Below are 22107 nucleotides of genomic sequence, written 5' to 3'. Positions count from 1 at the left end.
AATTGCCTACCCAGGCCAGGCATTTCACTGAAGTGAGTGAATCTGGCCATAGAGTAAAGAATAAGGAGTGGTGGAGACTGTGGTGAAAATATCCCAGCCCAAGAGACAGCTATTATTCTGCCGTTAGCAGATAATTGTCATGTGGGTATGTAAACAGTGTTGCCAGATATGCTATTTTTCAAAAAGAAGGTAAAAATTTAGATGCTTATGTAGTATCTCCATATTTTTAAGTTTACAAATGCAAATTAATAGCCAAATAATACAGGACTGTAGGCCATATCTGGCTTCCAATTTGTGATTTGAATGAAAATGAATGACTTGTAAGCAAGAATGGGGCATACATGTCTCTTTCCCTTAGATCAGTGGTAAGGAACATGTCAGTGGGCTAGAGAAAGTCTACATGGGCTTATCCAGATATCCTAATGAGGGATACAGTATCCTCTGCCTTTTGTTATTCCCATGTGTTCTATATCCATTGGAATGCTTGAGTAAAGAGAGTTTGTATCTATCTGACAAAACTTTGTCCATTCTCAATTTAATATTTTGGTAACAATAAGTAGAGGGAATTAGTAGGAGCAATGAGAAGAAATATAAGGTTAAGTATTCCTAATTCAGTTCCAGAAAGTGATGGTCCACACCTGACTCCTTTTCCAATAAATTTTTACACTAAATGGAACTACAGATTAGTGGATTTCAGACAGCAGTTTGCAAGGAGAGGATAACCTGTGTTTCTTGAAGTCATATTTGCCCAGGGCTTAAATGGTATCAGAATAACAGTAACTACTCATATTTCTATAACCCTTGCCACAAGCTGCTATTATAGACATCCAGCCTGCTACAAAATTCCACTGTCTCCCCCTACTCCAAGTTATATACGGGAGTTCCATACGGCTGCTTTATGTGAGATTATGCAAATGCTCTGTCAGCAAGCACAGAGTATCTTCCAAGTCCTTCTCTTGCTTCAAGGGCATCTTACCTTAGGCCCAAGAAGCCTATTATGTTATTTGAACACATATAAGCCAGTTACCACTGTCATTTCCTAATGCTGGTGCTAATACCAATCAATGTGATCTAGAATTGGCATTGTGTCAATGACACAATGAGATGTGTGTAGCTTGGAACCCCACCTGACACAGTGCTCCCCAAGGAGTGCTACCTTGTGCGAACCATAATTAGTGCTTCACATTCCTCTTGCCCGAGAAAGCAACTTCTGATCCATGAAGGTTGGCTAAAGCCTCACCCACAGTAGCATCAGCATCACCTGGGAGTTTGTTAGCAATGCAGAATCTCAGGCCGTATTCTGGACCTGCATGCTCAGAACCCGAATTGTAACAGGTGATTTGTATGCATCTTAAAGTCTGGGCTAAAAGACCAATACCTGAAACAGATGTATTAGCATCCTCTAAATCTGTCCATAAATACGCAAGCTCCTCCTGTAACCCATATTCCCTCTACCCCTTTAGATCATCCTTATATCTTCCAGAATTTTACAAACAACCCTTTTGAAACAAAACCTGCATTTCATTTTTCACTATGCAATGTTATACTAGAAGCTTTTGAATTTTTCACTAGAAACTGCCCTTTGTATCTAATATAAAATTAGACATATTACCTCCCATTATAATTGCAAAACCACTTTTTATCTCTCTTTAAATCCTCATTAAGAAGATTTAAAATGTGTATACCTTTTAATCCAGCAATTACACTTCAGGGAATTTATCCTGAAGATATACTCACACAAATGCAAATGGATATATGTTCTACGATGTTCACTGTAGCACATTGATAATAGTACTGACATCTAAATACATAAATGCTCATCAATCAGGAACAGGTTTAAATAATTAGGACATATCCATATAATCTGCACCTTTACAAAGTATAAAGAAAATCTGCATGTGGCTGATAAGGAAAGATGTCTAATAAATATTTAAGGGTACAAATTATAAAATTATATTTTGTATGCTATAATTTGAATAAATTATATATTTAAATGCATATATCTACATATGTATGTGTTTGTGTGTGTGTGCATCTGTGTGTGTGTGTGTGTGTGTGTGTGTGTATAAGCTGTATAGTTGTTGTATGTTGGCTTATCTGACCCCATTTTCAACTCACTTCTCTCCTATGTGCCTCTCCTCTGGAGGCTGTAAAAGATAAACACTATTTTCCAGACTTCTTTGCAGCTAAGGTTGAGCATGTGAAAGTTTTATGGCTAATGATCTATAATCAGAAGTCTGCCATTGCTGCCTCTTCCTCTTCTTTTACCCTGCCTAGAATGCCACTGTGAAGCCTGGAGGTGCAGCAGCCATTTGGTGACCATGAGACAGCAAGCATGAGGACTAGAACCAACGCAATAGAGAAAAAAAATAATGTCCTCAAGTCTCTCCTGGCATCTTAGGGCAACAACACCAGGACTGGGATACTTACCTCTGTTTTTTGCTATGAAACGTAATTAAATCCCTGGATATATAAGCCACCATATAGGGCTTTTTTGGTTGTTGTTGTTGTTGTTGTTGTTGTTGTTATTATTATTATTATACATCCCTAACTGATACAAATGTTAACTCTGGAGAGTGGGATGAGAGGCAGAGGCACTGTTTTTACTTTTTAAAATTTTTACTCTTTTGTGATAAATTCTGTAGTCAAAGAAATGACACACACACACAAACATAAAACAAACTGATTTTAAAATGCAATTAAAGTCAATGAGTTTTATGCATAGTTGTTTCAAGACTTGGCTTAAAAGAGAACTATTGTTTCACAAAATTGTTTGTGGTATTTATACTAGGTGGATAATAACAAACAATTTAATATGTCATCCCATAACAGAGTGGTTGCTAAAAGGACAAATATAATTACATTAATGATTATACAACCTAGTTGACAAATGGTTACTCTTCTCAGGAAAGGGAGGTAACTTTTCTTCTCTTGTTTTAAAGAAGATTAGTTAACCATCCCAGTTTATAGAAAAATGATAGTGATAGGGTTTCATAGGGTTGAATGATAATGCCCTTGCCCTTTTTGTTCTTCTTGCTTTTTAATGTTTAGAGAAAGATGAAAACAGAACTCAGATGAAGAAATGAGCTAAATATTTAGGGGATTGTTCTACATGAAGCTGTTTTTGAAAGCAGTGGTCACAGGATGTGTTCCTGTGTAGAAAAGGACTAACTCAGTAGATCTGGATTGCTCAAACTCTGCACATTCCCAAGAAAGGCCTGTTTTTAGGACTGGCCCCTGGCCAGCTCCTGGGAGCTGAGCTCTGAGCTCTTGGAATGTTCTACGTGTACGATTTTGACCCTATAGTTTGTACTAACAATGTAATTTATGGTAAACACCTGTTTTTGCTCTGGGAATGTGGATTCTGAGTAGCTGAGGTCAGTTGTGCAGGCAGTGCATGCCTACGTGACTGACCCCCAATAAAAACCCCAGACATCAAGGCTTAGGTGAGCTTTCCTGATTGGCAACACTTTGCATGTGTTGTCACACACTGTTTTTGGAGAATTAAGTGCATCCCATGCAACTCCACCAGGAGTGTTGGGAGCAGGGACTTGGAAGTTTGTACTTGCTTTCTGCTGGACTTCACCTCATCAGCCTTTTCCTTTGATTATCATCTGTATTACTTTCACTGTAATAAACCATAACTGTGACTATAGCAGCTTCTGAGTCCTGTGAATCCTTCAAGCAAATCATCAAGCATGAGGGTGGTCTTGGAAACCCCCGACACAGTTCCCTAAAGTTAAATAGTCTGAGCTGTAAGTAACTATAAAGTTGCTTGATGCTAAGTAATTGTGAGGTTATAAATATTCCCTCAAAATATCCTTTCACTCCAGAAAATGGATTGGGGTATAAAGGCATTTTTAATAAAATATATAAATAAATATGAGGTAGAAACAGGAGTCAGCAATTAATGATTATTGAGATTGATATCAATTTTCTAATATTTTGGTTTAACTTTTAATAAAACCTTTAATTTGGCATTAAAGAAAATAATTGTGTGGGAAAATACATTATTCCTTTAGTCAGTCATGTCAATGGGGATAATAGAGAGTCTGTTCCCAAGGTAGTTAAGGCAATGAATTTTTCCAAAGAAGACATACATACAGATGACCAACAGGTACATGAAAAAATGCTCAGCATCATTAATCAGAGAAATGCAAATCAAAACCACAATAAGATACCACCTCATACCTGTTAGAATGGCTATTATCAAAAAGACAAGAAATAAGTGCTGCTGAGGATGTGGAGAAAATGGAACACTTGTGCACTGCTGGTAGGCACATAAATTGGTACAGCCACTATGGAAAACAATATGGAGGTTCCTCAAAAAATTAAGAATAGAACTACCATATGATCTAGCAATTCCACTTCTGGGTGTTTATCTGAAGAAAATGAAAAAACTAACTTGAAAAGATATATGAACCCCCATGCTCATTGTAGCATTATTTACAATAGCCAAGATATGGAAACAACCTAAGTGTCCATCAATGGATTAATGGATAAAGAAAATGTGGTATATATACACAATGGAATATTATTCAGCTGTAAAAAAATGAAACCTTGCCATTTGCAACAACATGGATGGACATTGAGGGCATTATGCTAAGTGAAATAAGTCAGATAGAGAAAGACAAATACCATATGACCTCACTTATATGTGGGAATCTGAAAAAAACTCATAGATACAGAGATCAGAAGATTGGTGGTTGCCAGAGGCAGGGGTTGGGGGGTGGGTGAATGGGTAAAGGGGGTCAAAGGGTACAAATTTCCAGTTACAAAACAAAATAAGGCATGGAGATGTAATGTACAGCATGGTGACTATAGTTAATGATACTGTATTGCAAGGATGGTGTCAAGATGGCAGTGTAGGTGGACTCTGAACTCACCTCCTTCCATGGACACAAGAAATTTACAACTATTCTTGGAATAATTACCCTTGAGAGAGAAGTGAAAACTGGATGAAAAGAACACCCACAACAAGGGACAGTGCTGACTGAGGTGGAAGAGGCAGAAATTCCGTTCTGGAGAGAAAAAAGCCACCTTCGAGCCATGGTTCTTCATGGCTGGCTGGGAGCAATCCTAAGGTATGAAGCCTTCCCTGGTGGAGTGGGGAATCTGAGCGGGGGAACTTTACCACAATAAGCATCTTTTGGACTCAGCACAACCAAGACGAGTGTCATAATATCTAGCCTTGCTGGCTGTTAACTACAACGGGGAACACCCCCAGAAAAGCTGTCAGACATAAGGGGGAAAAAAAGCCTGCTCTTAAAGAGCCCATGTACAAATCCACCTGTTTTGGAAAGCAACCTAAAATCACCAGAAGGAAAGGTGTACAGTCCTTTGCTGACAAGAGACTCACCTGATAGGCTCTGGGTGCATCTCAGTGAGAGGTGAGACCTCCCCAGGGATTGTGACATTGGCGGCAGGTGACACAGATGCTGGCGGACGCCATTGGAGTTGTTCCCCTGGCATGTTAGTGAAGGGATCTGCCCCGCCCACTAGAGCCAGGGCAGGCTGCCCACCCTAGGGACTGGCCCCACCGAACAGCAAGCCCTCGGGAAACTTGTGGGCCCACATAGGCGGGGTGCCTGGAACTTTTGCAGCTGGGTGAGTGGGTCTGCCTCTGTGGGGCAGGGCATGTGCGAGGAGCAGGCTTGCATTGGTGTAGTGTGTGGGGCCTCTGCGGTCGGGGGACTGGATCCACTTCAGTGGGTTGGGGCACGTGCATGGGGCAGGACTGTGTTAATGGGGTGTGTGGCCCCGCAGGCAGTAGGGCTTGTCAGCTGCAGCAGACTAGTGCTTCTCAAACAGCCACATAGGGGATCGGCCCCACCCTCCAAATCCTGAAACAACTGGGTGCTCCCATACTTGGTGCAGGCCCCACTCAGCTGCAATCCTGAGAGAGCTGACAATGCCCTTGCAGGCCAGATCCCTACAGCAATTGTAAGCTCCTGAGCCTACCAACCAGACACACTGGGGAACTACTCGACAGAAAGACTGCAACAAGAATGTGCTATTAGACCTTGCAGCCAACTATGCTGGTGCTCCCCATGCCTGATAAAGTGACTGAAGTGTTCATAGCAGCCACATGCAGCAGAACATTACAACCAGCTGGCCAGAGGCCAGCTTAGCCTCCCCAGGAACCTGCAGCAAGAGCAACCCTGCCACAACAGAAGGACACACACAGCCCACACAGGGGACGCTCCTGGAATATTTGGAAATGGTGACGAGAGGGAAGCACACTGCTGGGCCTCATAAGGTATCTCTTTTTTTTGTGTGTGTGAGGAAGATCAGCCCTGAGCTAACATTCATGCAAATCCACCTCTTTTTGCTGAGGAAGACTGGCTCTGAACTAACATATATTGCCAATCCTCCTCCTTTTTTTTTTCCCCAAAGCCCCAGTAGATAGATGTATATTGTAGTTGCACATCCTTATAGTTGCTGTATGTGGGACGTGGCCTCAGCATGGCTGGAGAAGTGGTGTGTCGGTGCATGCCCGGGATCTGAACCCGGGCCGCCAGTAGCAGAGCGTGCGCACTTAACCACTAAGCCACAGGGCTGGCCCAAGTCATCTCTTATATGAGGCCACCTCTGTAAGATTGGGAGACCTAGCGGACCTACCTAATACCTAGATATAAGCACAGAGATAGAGGCAAAATGAAGAGACAGGAATACATTCCAAGTAAGGGAATAGGAGAAAACCCCAGAAAAAGAACTAAATGAAACAGAGATAAACAATCTACCAGACAAAGAGTACAAACTAATAGTCGTAAGGATGGTCACTGATCTTGGGAGAAGAATGGATGAACTCAGTGAGAACATCAACAAAGAATTGGAAAATATAAAAAAGAACCAATCAGAAATTAAGAATACAATACTGGAAATGAAAAACTCACTAAGGAACTCAACAGCAGAGTAGATGGTACAGAAGAACAGATCAGAAAGCTGGCGGAAAGACTAGAGGAAATCACCTAAGCTAAAAGAAAAAAGAATTAAAAAGAACAAGGACAGTCTAAGGGATCCCTTGGACAACATCAAGTACACTAACATCTGTATTATAGGTGTCCTGGAAGGAGAAGAGAGAGACAAAGGGGCAGAGAATCTATTTGAAGAAATAAGAGCTAAAAACTTTCCTAACCTAAGGAAGGAAAAAGACATCCAGGTACAGGAAGCACAGAGAGCACCAAACAAGATAAACCCAAAGAGGCCCACACCAAGACATATTATAATTAAAATGTCAACAGTTAAGATAAAGAGAGAATCCTAAAAGCTGCAAGAAAAAGGCAACAAGTTACATACAAAGGAAACCCCATCAGGCTATCAGCTGATTCACAGCAGAAACCTTACAGGCTAGAAGGGAGGGGTGTGATATATTTAAAGTGCTGAAAGGAAAAAACCTACAGCCAAGAATACTCTACCTGGCAACGTTATCATTCAGAATGGAAGGAGAGATAAAGATTTTCCCAGACAAGTGAAAACTAAAGAAGTTTATCACCAAGAAACCAGCCTTACAAGAAATGCTAAAGGGACATATTTAAGTGGAAAAGAGAAGACCAAAAATAGGAATAGGCAAATTATCAAAAAAAAAAAAAAAAGCAATAAAACCACTCGTAAAGGCAAATATACAGTAAAGGTATCAGATCAACCACCTATGAAGCTAATATGAAGGTCAAAAGACAAAAGTACTAAAATTATCTATTTCCATGATAAGAGGGTAATGGATACACATGCACAAAAAAAGAGGTTAAATATGATATCAAAAACATAAAATCTGGGAGGATGGGAGTAAAAGTGTAGAGCTTTTAGTGAGAGATCCAACTAAAGAGACCATCAACTTAACATAGATTGCTATTTACATAGGTTATTATATATGAACCTCGTGGTAATCACAAATGAGAAACCTATAATAAATACACAAAAAATTAAGAGAAAGGAACCCAAACATAATACTAAAAAAGCTATCAAACCACAAGGGAAGAGAGCAAGAGAAGAAGAAAGGAATAGAGAGAACTACTAAAACACCCTGAAAGAAGTAACAAATTGGCAATAAGTACATTGTTATCAATAGCTACTTTAAATGTCAATAGACTAAATGCTCCAATCAAAAGGCATAAGGTGGCTGATTGGAGAAAAACACAAGACTCATATATATGCTTCATACAAGAGACACACTTCAGACCTAAAGACACTCACAAACTGAAAGTGAAGGGATGGAAAAAGATACTCCATGCAAATGACAATGAAAATAAAGCTGAGGTAGCAATACTTATATCAGACAAAATAGACTTTAAAAACTGTAACAAGAGACAACGAAGGGTACTACATAATGATCAAGGGAACAATCCAACAAGAGGATATAACACTTGTGAATATCTATGCACCCAACATACGAGCACCTAAATACACAAAACAATTATTAACAGACATAAAAGGAGAAACAGACAGCAACACAATAATAGTAGGGGACTTTAACACTCCACTTACACCAATGGATAGATCACCAAAACAGAAGATCAATAAAGAAATGTTGACCTTAAATGACACATTAGACCAGGTGGACTTAGTAGATAGATATAGAATATTCCATCCAAAAACCACAGAATATACATTCTTTTCAAATGCACATAGAACATTCTCCAGGACAGATCATATATTAGGCAAAAAAATAAGTCTCAATAAATTTAAGAAGATTGAAATAATACCAAGTATCTTTTCTGACCACAACGGTATGAAACTAGAAATCAACTACAGGAAGAAGATCAGAAAAGCCAGAAATATGTGGAGATTAAACAAAATGCTACTGAACAATGATTGGGTCAATGAAGAAATCAAAGGAGAAATCAAAAAAACACCTGGAGACAAATGAAAATACAACATGCCAAAATTTATAGGATACAGCAAAAGCAGTTCTAAGAGGGAAGTTTATAGCAATACACGCCAACCTCAACAAACAAGAAAAATCTCAAATAAACAACCTAACTGCACCAGAAGGAATGGAAAAAGAAGAACAAACAAAGGTCCAAATTATTAGAAGGAAGGAAACAATAAAACTCAGAGCAGAAATAAATGAAATAGAGACTAAAAAAACAATAGAACAAAAACAATGAAACTAAGAGCTGGTTCTCTGAAAAGATAAACAAAATTGACAAACCTTTAGCTAGACTCACCAAGAAAAAAAGAGAGAAGGCTCAAATAGGTAAAATCAGAAGTGAAAGAGGAGGAATTACAATGGATACCTCAGAAATAGGAAAGATTATAAGAGAATACTATGAAAAGCTATATGCCAACAAATTGGATAATCTAGAAGAAATGGATAAATTCTTAGAATCATACAACCTTCCAAGACTGAATCAAGAAGAAATAGAGAATATGAATAGACCAATCACCAGGAAGGAGATCAAAACAGTAATCAAAAACCTCCCAAAAAATAAAAGTCCAGGACCAGATGTATTCCCTGGTGAATTCTACCAAACATTCAAAGAAGACTTAATATCTATCCTTCTCAAACTCTTCCAAAATATCTAAGAGGAGGGGAAGCTTCCTAACTCATTCTACGAAGCCAACATTACCCTGATACCAAAACCAGACAAGGACAACACAAAAAAAGAAAATTACAGGCCAATATCACTGATGAACATTGATGCAAAAATCCTCAACAAAATACTAGCAAATTGCATATAACAATACATTAAAAAGATCATACACCATGATAAAGTGGGATTTATTCCAGGGATGCAGGGATGGTTCAACATCTGCAAATCAATCAATATGATATACTACATTAACAAAAGGAAAAATAAAAATCAAATAATCATCTCAATAGATGCAGAGAAAGTATTTGACAAGATACAGCATCCATTTATGATAAAAAATCTGAAAAAATGGGTGTAGAAGGGAAGTACCTCAACATAATAAGGGCCATATATGACAGACCCACAGCTAATATCATTCTCAATGGAGAAAAACTGAAAGCTATCCCTCTAAGAACAGGAACCATAGAAGGATGACCACTTTCACCACTCTTATTTAACATAATACTGGAAGTCCTAGTCAGAGCAATCAGACAAGAAAAAGAAATAAAAGTGATCCAAATTGGAAAGGAAGAATTGAAACCGTCACGATTTGCAGATGACATGATTTTACATATAGAATACCCTAAAGAATCCAGCAAAAAACTTTCAGAAATAATAAATGAATATGGTAAAGTTACAGGATATAAAATCAACATAGGAAAATTGGTTGTGTTTCTATACACTAACAATGAAGTAGCAGAAAGAGAAATTAAGAATATAATCCTATTTACAATTGCAACAAAAAGAATAAAATACCTAGGAATAAATTTACCCAAAATGGTGAAAGACCTGTACACTGAAAACTATAAAACATTGTTGTAAGAAAAAGAAGATGACACAAAGAAATGGAAAGATATTCCGTGCCCTTGGATTGGAAGAATTAACATAGTTAAAATGTCCATACTTCCTGAAGCAATCTACAGTTTCACTGCAATCCCTGTCAAAGTTACAACACTTTTCACAGAAATAGAACAAAGAATCCTAAAATTTATATGGAAGGACAAAAGACCCCAAATTAGCCAAAGGAATCCTGAGAAAAAAGAAAACTGGAGGTATCACACTTCCTGATTTCAAAATATAATACAAAGCTATAGTAATCAAAACTGCATTGTCCTGGCAGAAAAACATACACACAGATCTATGGAACAGAATGGAGAGCCCAGAAATAAACCCACACATCTATGGACAGCTAATTTTCAGCAAGGGAACCAAGAACATACAGTGGAGAAAGGAAAGTCTCTTCAACAAATGGTGTTGGGAAAACTGGACAGCCACATGCAAAAGAATGAAAGTAGACCATTATCTTACACCATACACAAAAATTAACTCAAAATGGATTAAAGACTTGAATGTAAGACCTGAAACCATGAAACTTCTAGAAGAAAACGTAGGCAGTATGTTCTTCAACATTTGTCTTAGCAGCATATTTTCAAGTACCATGTCTGACCAGGCAAAGGACACAATAGGAAAAATAAACAAATGGGACTACAGTAAACTAAAAAGCTTCTGCACAGCAACGGAAACCATCGACAAAACGAAAAGACCACCTAACAATTGGGAGAAGATATTTGCAAGCCATATATCTGACAAAGGATTAATATCAAAAATATATAAAGAACTCATACATCCCAACGACATAAAAACTAACAACCCAATTAAAAAATTGACAAAAGTTCTGAACAGACATTTCTCCAAAGAAGATCTACAGATGGCCAACAGACACATGAAAAGATGTTCTACATCACTAATTATCATGGAAATGCAAAGCAAAACTACAATGAGATATCACCTCACGCCCTTGAGAATGGCTATAATTAACAAGACAGGAAACAACAAGTGTTGGAGAGGATGTGGAGAAAAGGGAACTCGCATATACTGCTGATGGGAGTGCAAACTGGTGCAGCCACTATGGAAAACAGTATAGAGATTCCTCAAAAAATTAAGAATAGAACTACCATATGATCCAGTTATTCCACTTCTGGGTATTTATCCAAAGAATGTGAAAACACAAATGCATAATGATATATGCCCCCCTTGTTCGTTGCAGCATCATTCACAATAGCCAAGACTTGGAAGCATCAAGGGACGAATGGATAAAGAAGATGTGGTATATATACACAATGGAATACTACTCAGCCATAAAAATGGATGAAATCTGGCCATTTGTGACAACATGGATGGACCTTCAGGGTATTATGCTAGCAAAATAAGTAAGAGGGAAATAATCAAATACTGTATGATCTCACTCATAAATAGAAGATAAAAACAACAAACAAACACATAGAGACAGAGATTGGATTGGTGGTTACCAGAGGGGAAGGCGGGAGGTAGGAGGGTGAAATGGGTGATTAGGCTCATGTGTATGGTGATGGATTGTAATTCGTTTTTAGGTGGTGAACATGATGTAATCTACACAGAAATCAAAATATAATGATATACATCCAAAATTTATATAATGTTATAAACCAATGTTATCACAATAAATTAAATACTGTATTGCATATTTGAAATTTGCTAAGAGAATAGATCTTAAAAGTTCTGATCAGAAGAAAAAAAATTTGTAACTATGTATGGTGATGGATGCTAACTAGATTTATTGTGATCATTTCACAATGTATACAAATATCAAATCATTGTGTTGTACGCCTAAAATTAATATAAATGTATATGTCAATTATACCTCAATAAAAAAAAGTCAGTGAGACAAAAGTGAGAAACAATTTCAAGAGGTAAAACTTTGTTCCTAAATGAAAAATAACTTCATAAATAGTCTGAAAATATTCTGTGTGTATAAAAACACTTAGATCTCTTTTAAATTTTGTAATATTTTTCCCCTGCTGACAATCTCTTTGCTTTCTATTCATGGATTGACACATTTGTTTTAAATATATATATATATATTTAGCAAGAGAAAATCTGCATAAACATAATCTTAAAATATGAGATAGTTTTAATATTAAGAAAATCTTCCCCTTAATTTTAGTAAAATTATTTACTTGTTATTTTGTTTGTGGTTTATTTATATTTCTATCTGGCTTTGTTCCAGAAAGTTTAGCAGTTGGCTAAAACATTTGCAAAGGGAAAAACTCTATTTTTACTTTGAAAGTGGGGAAACTGAGACATGTGATCCTTTAATGAGAAATATTAAAATTCTTGGAAAGAACATTACATTGTTGGTTGTAAACTATAGAAATAAATAATTTTCCAGCATGTTCTCAAAGGCTGGTATAAAACTTGCAAAAGCCTAGAAAGAATTATCTTGGGAATCAAAATGTAAAGGAGTCAAGGCATATGTGGACATTTATCAGTTCATTTAGTCAGCGGATATTTCTTCATTTCCCATTGTGTGTTCAACGTTGCTCTAGCATTAAAGATACAAATAAAAAGATTTTCCTTCATGGGGTTTACATTCTATAGGGGGAAACAGTCAATGAGTATCTCCACAAGTAAAACATTCTATATATCAGATGGTGCAAAGTGATATCTAGAAAAATAAAGCAAGGAAGAGGTTCAGGGACATGGTGATGTTTTTTTCAAATTTAAATAAGGTTAAGATAGACTTACTTGGGGCCGGCCCCGTGGCTTAGCGGTTAAGTGCGCACGCTCCACTGCTGGCGGCCCGGGTTCGGATCCCGGGTGCACACCGACTCACTGCTTCTCCGGCCATGCTGAGGCCGCGTCCCACATACAGCAACTAGAAGGATGTGCAGCTATGACATACAACTATCTACTGGGGCTTTGGGGGAAAAATAAATAAATAAATAAAATTATAAAAAAAATGATAGACTTACTTGGTTATGCTGATGTATATGTGCATACTTGCTTGGGAAGGTTATCAGCAACTATATTTATAGTCTCAGTTTAAAACGAACTTGAAATTACAATATATTGTAAGCTTGTATTGTGGGTCAGATCAAGTTTGGTATAGTATGGAGATTCCTCAAAAAATCAAGGATAGAACTACCATATGACCCAGCTATTCCACTGCTGGGTATTTATCCAAAGAACTTGAAAACACAAGTGCATAAAGATACATGCACCCCTGTGGTCATTGCAGCATTATTCACAATAGCCAAGACTTGGAAGCAACCTAAGTGCCCATCAAGGGACTAATGGATAAAGAAGATGTGGTATATATACACAATGGAATACTATTCAGCCATAAGAAACGATGAAATCCAGCCATTTGTGACAACATGGATGGACATTGAGGGTATTATGCAAAGTGAAATAAGTCAGAGGGAGAAGGTCAAATACCATATGATTTCTTTCATTAAGTAGTAGATAATAACAACAACAAACAAACACATAGAGACAGAGATTGGATTGGTGGTTACCAGAGGAGAAGGGGGGAGGGAGGAGGGTGAAAGGGATAATTCGGCACATGTGTGTGGTGATGGGTTGTAATTAGTATTTGGGTGGTGAACATGATGTAATCTATGCAGAAATAGAAGTATAATGTTGTACACCTGAAATTTTTACAATGTTATAAACCAATGTTACTGCAATAAACAAAAAAATTAATAAATAAATAAATTTAAAAAAATATGATTCACCAGTAGAATCTGTAATATGAGAATAAAGTTAAAGAAACAGATTTGTTGGAAGGGAGGTAGAGAAATATTGCTTGTTAGAAAGATAAGTCCACTGCTTTTGTGATGATGTGTGCTGAAATAACACAAAAGCATCTTTTTTTAAATCAGAGCAATGTCAACACACATATCCTCAAATAACGACTACACTGCAACTGAATCATTTGAAAAAGAAGTAATTTGATTCAAATCAAATTCTAATAAATGAACCTACCTACATTGTTATTCAACTGAAAAAGAGGAAGTGGTGTCTGTGATCGACTGCCTTCTAAAATGGCTCCTAACGCCCCCTGTCCCATGTCCTAGTCTTTATGCCCTTGTGTAATCCCTTCTCCTTGAGTGTGGGCTGAACCTAGTGATTTACTTCTAACAAACAGAATACAGCAAAAGCAATGGCATGTCACTTCCAAGATTAGATTACAAGACTGTGACTTCTGTCTTGCCAGCACTCTCCTACTCTCACTTGTTCACTTTGATAAAGCAAGCTGCCATGTTATGAGGTATCCTACCGAAAGGCCCATGTGGCAAGGAACTGAGGGCAGCCTCTGTCTAAAATCCAGCAAGAAACTGAGACCCTCAGCTCAACAGCCTACAAGACAATGAATCCTGCCAACAACACTAAGTCAGCTTGGAAGTAGATAATTAATGTCCCAGCTGTACCTGAGATGATTAAGGCCCCAGCTGACACCTTGATCGCAGCCCTTTGAGAGTCTGAGCTAGAGGACCCAGCTAAACCATGCCCAGATTCCTGACCCACAGAAATAGGAGATAATGTCATTTTTTGACTATGTTTTGGGAGTTGTTAGGCAGCAACAGATAACTAAGATATTATTGTTCTCTTAGATTTCTAAAGCAATATCTATTTTCTTACATCTGGAAATTTAATATGGCATTTGTGCTACCTATTACAATGATGATTCAAAAGATCATTGGTAGTTCTATCCTTGATTTTTTGAGGAATCTCCATACAGTTTTCCATAGTGGCTGCACCAGTTTGCACTCCCACCAGCAGTGTATGAGAGTTCCCTTCTCTCCACATCCTCTCCAACACATGTTGTTTCCTGTCTTGTTAATTATAGCCGTTCTGACGGGCGTCAGGTGATATCTCATTGTAGTTTTGATTTGCATTTCCCTGATAGTTAGTGATTTTGAACATCTTTTCATGTGTCTATTGGCCATCTGTATATCTTCTTTGGAGAAATGTCTATTCAGGTCTTTTGCCCATTTTTTAATTGGCTTGGTAGTTTTCTTGTTGTTGAGATGCATGAGTTCTGAAGGGGATGGTTCGGTACATGTGTGTGGTGATGGGTTGTAGTTGGTGTTTTGGTGGTGAACATGATGTAATCTGTGCAGAAGTGGAGGTGTAGTGATGTACACCTGAAATTTTTACAATGTTGTAAACCAATGTTACTGCAATAAACAAAAAATTAAAAAAAAAAAAAAAGATCATTGGTTCGAAAGCACTTAAGCCTAGTCAAGATTTTGGTATGTGAAACAGTTGGTAAATTAGAGCCTGTGGCTCCCACTAAATGATCTAATCAAGATCGGTATATTAACAATTACGAAGTTTAGAATACTGTCAGAAGATTTTTGTCATCAATTTTCATTAAATCTATACTACAAATTCAGAAAAGAATGGGAGACTAGCATAGGAATAGAGATGAATTGGTAGAAGCTTTTCACTTTGTAAAGTCAAAAATAATAGCACCCAATAATTTTTATTTTTTAAGATAGTCTATAAAATCTACATGAAAATTCAGTAATTTTGAAGTGGACATACACTGAAAACATATTGTGGTGATGGTAAATAGAGGAAACAGGAATGATAGAGTAGTGTATATATGCTGCAGACCATGAAGATAGAGGAATTGGAAAGATTTTTCCTGACACAGACCACAAAACTGATGACAAGCTATAGTAGTGTTGATTACTTTAATGTGCATAGAGTGCCCACTATTTTATATTTTTGAAAGGAAAGATTGCTCCTTTCCTTGCATTCTTATTTCCAATATTCTTACCTGCCTTGCTACCTATGCCTGTTACCAGGGAAACAAATTGGGCCTTTGCACAAAATATATAAAATCTCTCATACAAGATAAGCATGGGATTTCCAGTCATCCTGTGATCCATCCATCCTCTGTATGCATTCATGTGCTCTCCTTCCAGCCATGATATTTTCCAAACAATAGATGACCCTACTGCTACTTTAATCCAAGTACCAGCTCCTTGTTATCCTTTCTCTCTCGTACCTAAGGTTGGACCAATCATTAGTAACGGACTTCAGTTTCCCCAACTCACCATTGCGGCATTCTTCACAATAGCCACGCCAAGATATAGCAACAACCTGTGTCCATAAGCTGATGAATGGATAAAGAAATTGTGGTATGTATACACAATGGAGTATTATTTAGCCTTAAAAAGAAGAAGATCCTACCATTTGCAACAATATAAACGGACCTGGAGACTTTAGTGCTAAGTGAAACAAGCCAGACACAGAAAGAAAAAAAACTGCATGATCTAACTTATACGTGGAATCTAAAAAAGTTGAATACATAGAAATAGAGAGTAGAATGGTGGTTACCAGGGGTGGGAGATGGGGGGAATAAGAAGATGTTGGTCAAAGAGTACAAAGTTGTAGTTATGTAAGATAAATAAGTCTAGAGAGATAATGTACAGCATGATGACTATAGTTAATATTGTACTGAACGCTGGAACTTTGCTGAGAGTCGATTTCAGGTGCTCTCATCACAAAAAAAAATGGTAACTATGTGATGAGATGATATGTTAATTAGCTTGACTATAGTAACCATTTCACGAAGTATATCAAATCATCATGTACACTTTAAAATATACAGTTTTTATTAAAAAATAAAAATAAATCTTAAAAAGCTTATTGTCATTTCTGACAAAACAACCTATATTAAACATGCTTTTATTTTATTTTCAGGAGTTGTCATCAATTTTCTAGAAGAAGTGTACCTGCTAAGCTCCTGTGTGGATGCATGAAAATTTATAACATCAACTGTATTAATTTTCTATGGCTGCCGTAATAAATTACCACAAACTTGGTGGCTTAAAACAACAGATATTTACTCTTTCACAGTTCTGGAGGCTAGAAGTCTAAAATCACTATCACTAGGAAGAAATCAAGGTTTTGACGGGATCACACTCTCTCTGGAGGTTGTATGGGAAAATCCATTCTTTGACCCTTCCTGCTTCTCATGGCTGCTGGAATTCCTTAGGCATTTCTGGACTTGCAGCTACATCACTCCAATCTCTGCCTCCATAGTCACAATGCTGCCTTCTCTTCTGTCTGTCAAATCTCCCTCTGCTTTTCCTTATAAGAATACCTGTGATTGCATGTAAGTCCCACCTGGATAAACCATGCTACTCTGGCTATCTCCAACATCCTTAACTTAATCACATATGCAAAGACTCCTTTTCCATATTTACAGGTTCCAGAGATTCAGACTTGATATCTCTAGGAGCCATTATTCAGCCTACCACATCAACTAACTTTAAACAGTAAAATAGTACTCAACAGTCTGATCCATCGCACACTTACATCACTGATTAATAGAATGTATTTGGAGGCTACAAGCTTTAAAATAGATCTGGCTTTCATCAATTCAGGAGAAAAAATGAATTCCATAAATGGAAACACTTCATGGGAAACACCTGATATTGAAGGTTAACTCATTATCAACTTAAATACCACAGTTATTTCAACTGTTGAATCAGTGCCCAAGAGACAGATTAACTGGAATGAAACCAAGCCCATAAGCTTCTGAATCACTAAATTAAGATCATCAACTTTTATCAGAATGCAGAAGCAAACAGGTAACTTCTTCACTCTTAGAAAACCCAAACTGACAAAACAGTGATTAGATGTAATTATCTGTATATAAAAAGGTGGCTGTTTACATTTACCTTTTAGTGAGTCATATAATTATTCACCACACAATTTCTTTAAATGATAAGTTGCATTAATTTTGTTCTTGGTCATTGTAGTAATATATTATTGACATTTTTATGACAAATTATCACTGGTAAACTTGATGTCTCCTCTCACGTCGAAAAATGTTTTAAATTTTTCTTAGGTTTAAATTATATTTTTTCCTGGGTATCAAGTTTTAATTTTAAGATATTTTTCTGCAGAATTATTAAAACAGTTTTCCATTGTCTTCTAAATTTTTAAGGGGCCGGCCCTGTGGCTTAGCAGTTAGGTGCGCACGCTCTGCTGCTGGTGGCCTGGGTTCAGATCCCGGGAGCGCACCGACGCACCGCTTCTCCGGCCATGCTGGGGCCGTGTCCCACATACAGAAACTAGAAGGATGTGCAGCTATGACATACAACTATTTACTGGGGCTTTGGGGGAAAAAAAAATAAAAAAAAGTAAAAATAAAAATAAATAAATAAATTTTAAGTGTTTGCATCCAAATGTATAAATTAAACTAGTCTATTATGATTTTTATTGGTACTATGTTATTAGATTTTTGTATAAAAATTACCCTTGCTTTGCCAAACTGGGGGATTTCCAACTATTCTATGGTCTGCAATTTTAAAATGACATCCAAATAATCTATTTTTTCAAGGTGAGTTGTTAACTAATCTAATGTCCAGTGTTCTTTCAAATAATATATTTCTAATAAATTTTTCAATGTCTTCCATGACAATTGGTTTAAATAATTTTGATAATTTATGTTCTGTTAAAAATAATCCACCTCGTTTTGGTTATGAAATTTGTCAGTTTCATGTAACATTTTTCTATAATTATTTTAAGCTCTTCAGTATAGCTGATAAGTTTCCTTTCATGCATATATATTTTTCCTTAATTAGGCTCATGAGGTGTTTATCTACTTTATGTGGTAAAGGCATAAATTGGAGTTCATTTTGCCAAAGCAAAAGTACCTGGGTGAATACCCTAGATTTTTGGATGACATCTCTGAAAGACTACATTACAGAAGTAATAGCAAAGCAGAAAAAGACCAACTCTCTCACAGTATAAAATCCATCCTCCAATAATCTCAGATTCATTGGATCGTGGTAATATGCCCATATCTACCTTCTTGCCAGAAGAAAATTAAATCATCCCAGTAAAAGGATAACATCATCTAGGGCTTCTAGGATTTGTTATACATTATTTCCAGCATTTGATCAAAATTATGAGGCATGTATATCCATGCAGTGGAATACTATTCATCAATAGAAAGAAATGAGCTATTGAGTCATTAAAAGACATGGAGGAAATTTAAATGCATATTGTTAAGTGACAGAAGCCAGTCTGAAAGGCTACCTACTATGTGATTCCAACTACAGACATTCTGAAAAAGGCAAAACTATAGAGAAAGTAAAAATATCACTGGGTTGCTAGACGTGCAGAGGGAGAGAGGGAGGGATAAAGAGGTGGGGCACAGGGGATTTTTAGGGCAATAAAACTATTCATTATGATACTATAATGGTGGACACATGACATTATGCATTTTTCAAAACACATGGAACTGTACAACACAAAGAGTGAAACCTAATGTAAACTATGTATACCCTAAAGTAACTATGTATAGTCTAATGTCAACTATGTAATAACTTTAGTTATTAATAATGTTATCAATGTTGGTTCATCAATTTTAACAAATATACCACACCAAGGCAAGATTTTAATAAAAGAAGAAACTGCAGAGGAGGAGAGAAAGTGTACATGGGAACTCGCTATATTTTCTGCTCGATTGTTTTGTAAATCTAAAACTGCTCTAAAAATTAAAGTCTATTAATTAAAAAATAATTACCAGACATGCAAAGAAACAGGATCAAAGGATTGAAAATTGAGAGACATAATATTAAAAAATGAAATAGGTCCACAGGTGATCTAGATTTTAGAGTTTTCAGACAAGGAGTTTAAAATAAGTAGGATAAATATGTAAAAGAAATAGATGAAAAGATGGATAATTTTGCCAGATAACTGGGACCAATAAAATGGAAATTATAAAACTACAAAAGAACAAAAATAACTGAAGAATAAAATGTATAGGATTAAGAGTAGATAAGACACAGTAGAGGAGAATAGTTAAATGAAGATAAATCAGTAGAAAATATCCCAACTGAAGAAAGGACAGAAAAAGGATATAAAATGAGTGTAACGTATAGATACAGATATACAGATATAGATACATACACCCATACACACACCCCAATATACATATTTAGAATCCCAAAGGAGAAATGTGATAAAATGGAGCAGAGGCAATATTTACAGTTACTGGCGAAAAATGTTCCCAAACTTACTAAAGACAACACATCTCAGATTCCAAAATATCTATAAATCCAAAGTAAAAAAAAAAAATACAAACAATATGCCTATACATCATAATGAATCTTAAATAGAAATGTTGAAAAGAAAACTTTTAGAGGAGCATTAATAAAACTGACAGCTGACTTTTCAACAGAAATAGAACAACGGTAGTGGGAATAAACTTGAGTGAGCTACTTAAAGTCCTGAAAGAAGACAGCAGCTAAACATAAATTGTATAACCTGCAAAAATTTCCTCCAAACAAAAGCAAAATGAAATAATTTTATTTTCAAAGACAATCTAACGTTTTGTGGGGACATGGGGTCAGCAGACCTTCATTAAAAGATACAGCCATGGGAGCCAGTCCTGATGGCCTAGTGGTTAACATTCGGTGCGCTCAGCTTCGACAGCCTGGGTTGGGTTCCCCGGGCCTGGAACCACACCACTCGTCTGTCAGTAGCCATGCTGTGGTGGCAGCTCACATAGAAGAACTAGAAGGACTTACAGTGAAAATATATAACTATGTATTGGGGTTTTGGGGAGGAAAAAAAAAAGAGGAAGATTGGCAACAGATATTAGCTGAAGGCGAATCTTTCCCAGCAAAAATAAATAAATAAAGATACAGTCATGGGTTGCTTAATGACGGGGATATGTTCCGAGAAATGCATCATTAGGTTGATTTCATCATTGGGCAAACATCATAGAGTGTACTTACACAAACCTAGATGGTATAGCCTACTACACACCTAAGCTATATGATACTAGTCTTATGAGACCCCTGTCATACATGCAGTCCATTGCTGATCAAAATGTCGTTATGCGGCGCATGACTGTATACTAAATGGTATTCTTCAGGCAGAAGAAAAATGATTCCAAAGAAGTACAGTCACGCATAAAGGAATAAAATACTTCAGAGAAGAAAAAATAAAGGGACATTTGAATGAACATCAATGATTTCAAAAGATAGAAGTGTATTTCTCTGTTATATTAAAAGAGTATATATCAAGTAAGAATTCCAAGGCTGGTAGGCAGCTCCATGATTTCAGCTCCCACTTTCTGCCCCATGACAACCAACATTTCATAAACTTTAAGATGGATTAATTAGCCCATTCCTCATATCTACATTCCATCCAAGAGAAAGCAGGGATGAAGAAGACCTTCTCCCTGGTTCTGCTTGAAACAGTGCATGATCCCGTCCCAGTTGGAACAAACCATTTCTATTTGTATCCCATTGACCAGAACTTGGTTACATAGACATACTTGGCTGCTAAGCAAGCTAGGAAATGCAGTCTTTATTCTGGGCAGCCATGTGCCCCACTAAATATCAGGATTCTATTATTAAATTGAGAATGGGTTGATTTGGGGAACACCTAGCAGCCTTACAGACCAACTATCCATGAACAACCATTTCTCATATAAAATCATATCAACCTATTCCCAAGAGAACACACTTCCACATACCATACAGTGACTATATCTCAAAATCCGAGCTCTGTGGGTGGTAACCAGCTTCTCCCTCAGATTCATATATGGTACTTGTTTACCAGACATGTTTTATGACCTCTGATTATTTAATATTAAATGATGAAGTATTAATAGAATAACCAAAATGAAGCTCTTATTCAAAAAAGGGAAAATAGAAAACACACACAGCAG

This window comes from Ceratotherium simum, chromosome X (genome assembly GCF_057802395.1).
Source record: "Ceratotherium simum simum isolate JZ-2026a chromosome X, ASM5780239v1, whole genome shotgun sequence".
Lineage (NCBI taxonomy): Eukaryota > Metazoa > Chordata > Mammalia > Perissodactyla > Rhinocerotidae > Ceratotherium > Ceratotherium simum.
Note: the sequence above shows the minus strand (reverse complement) of the source record.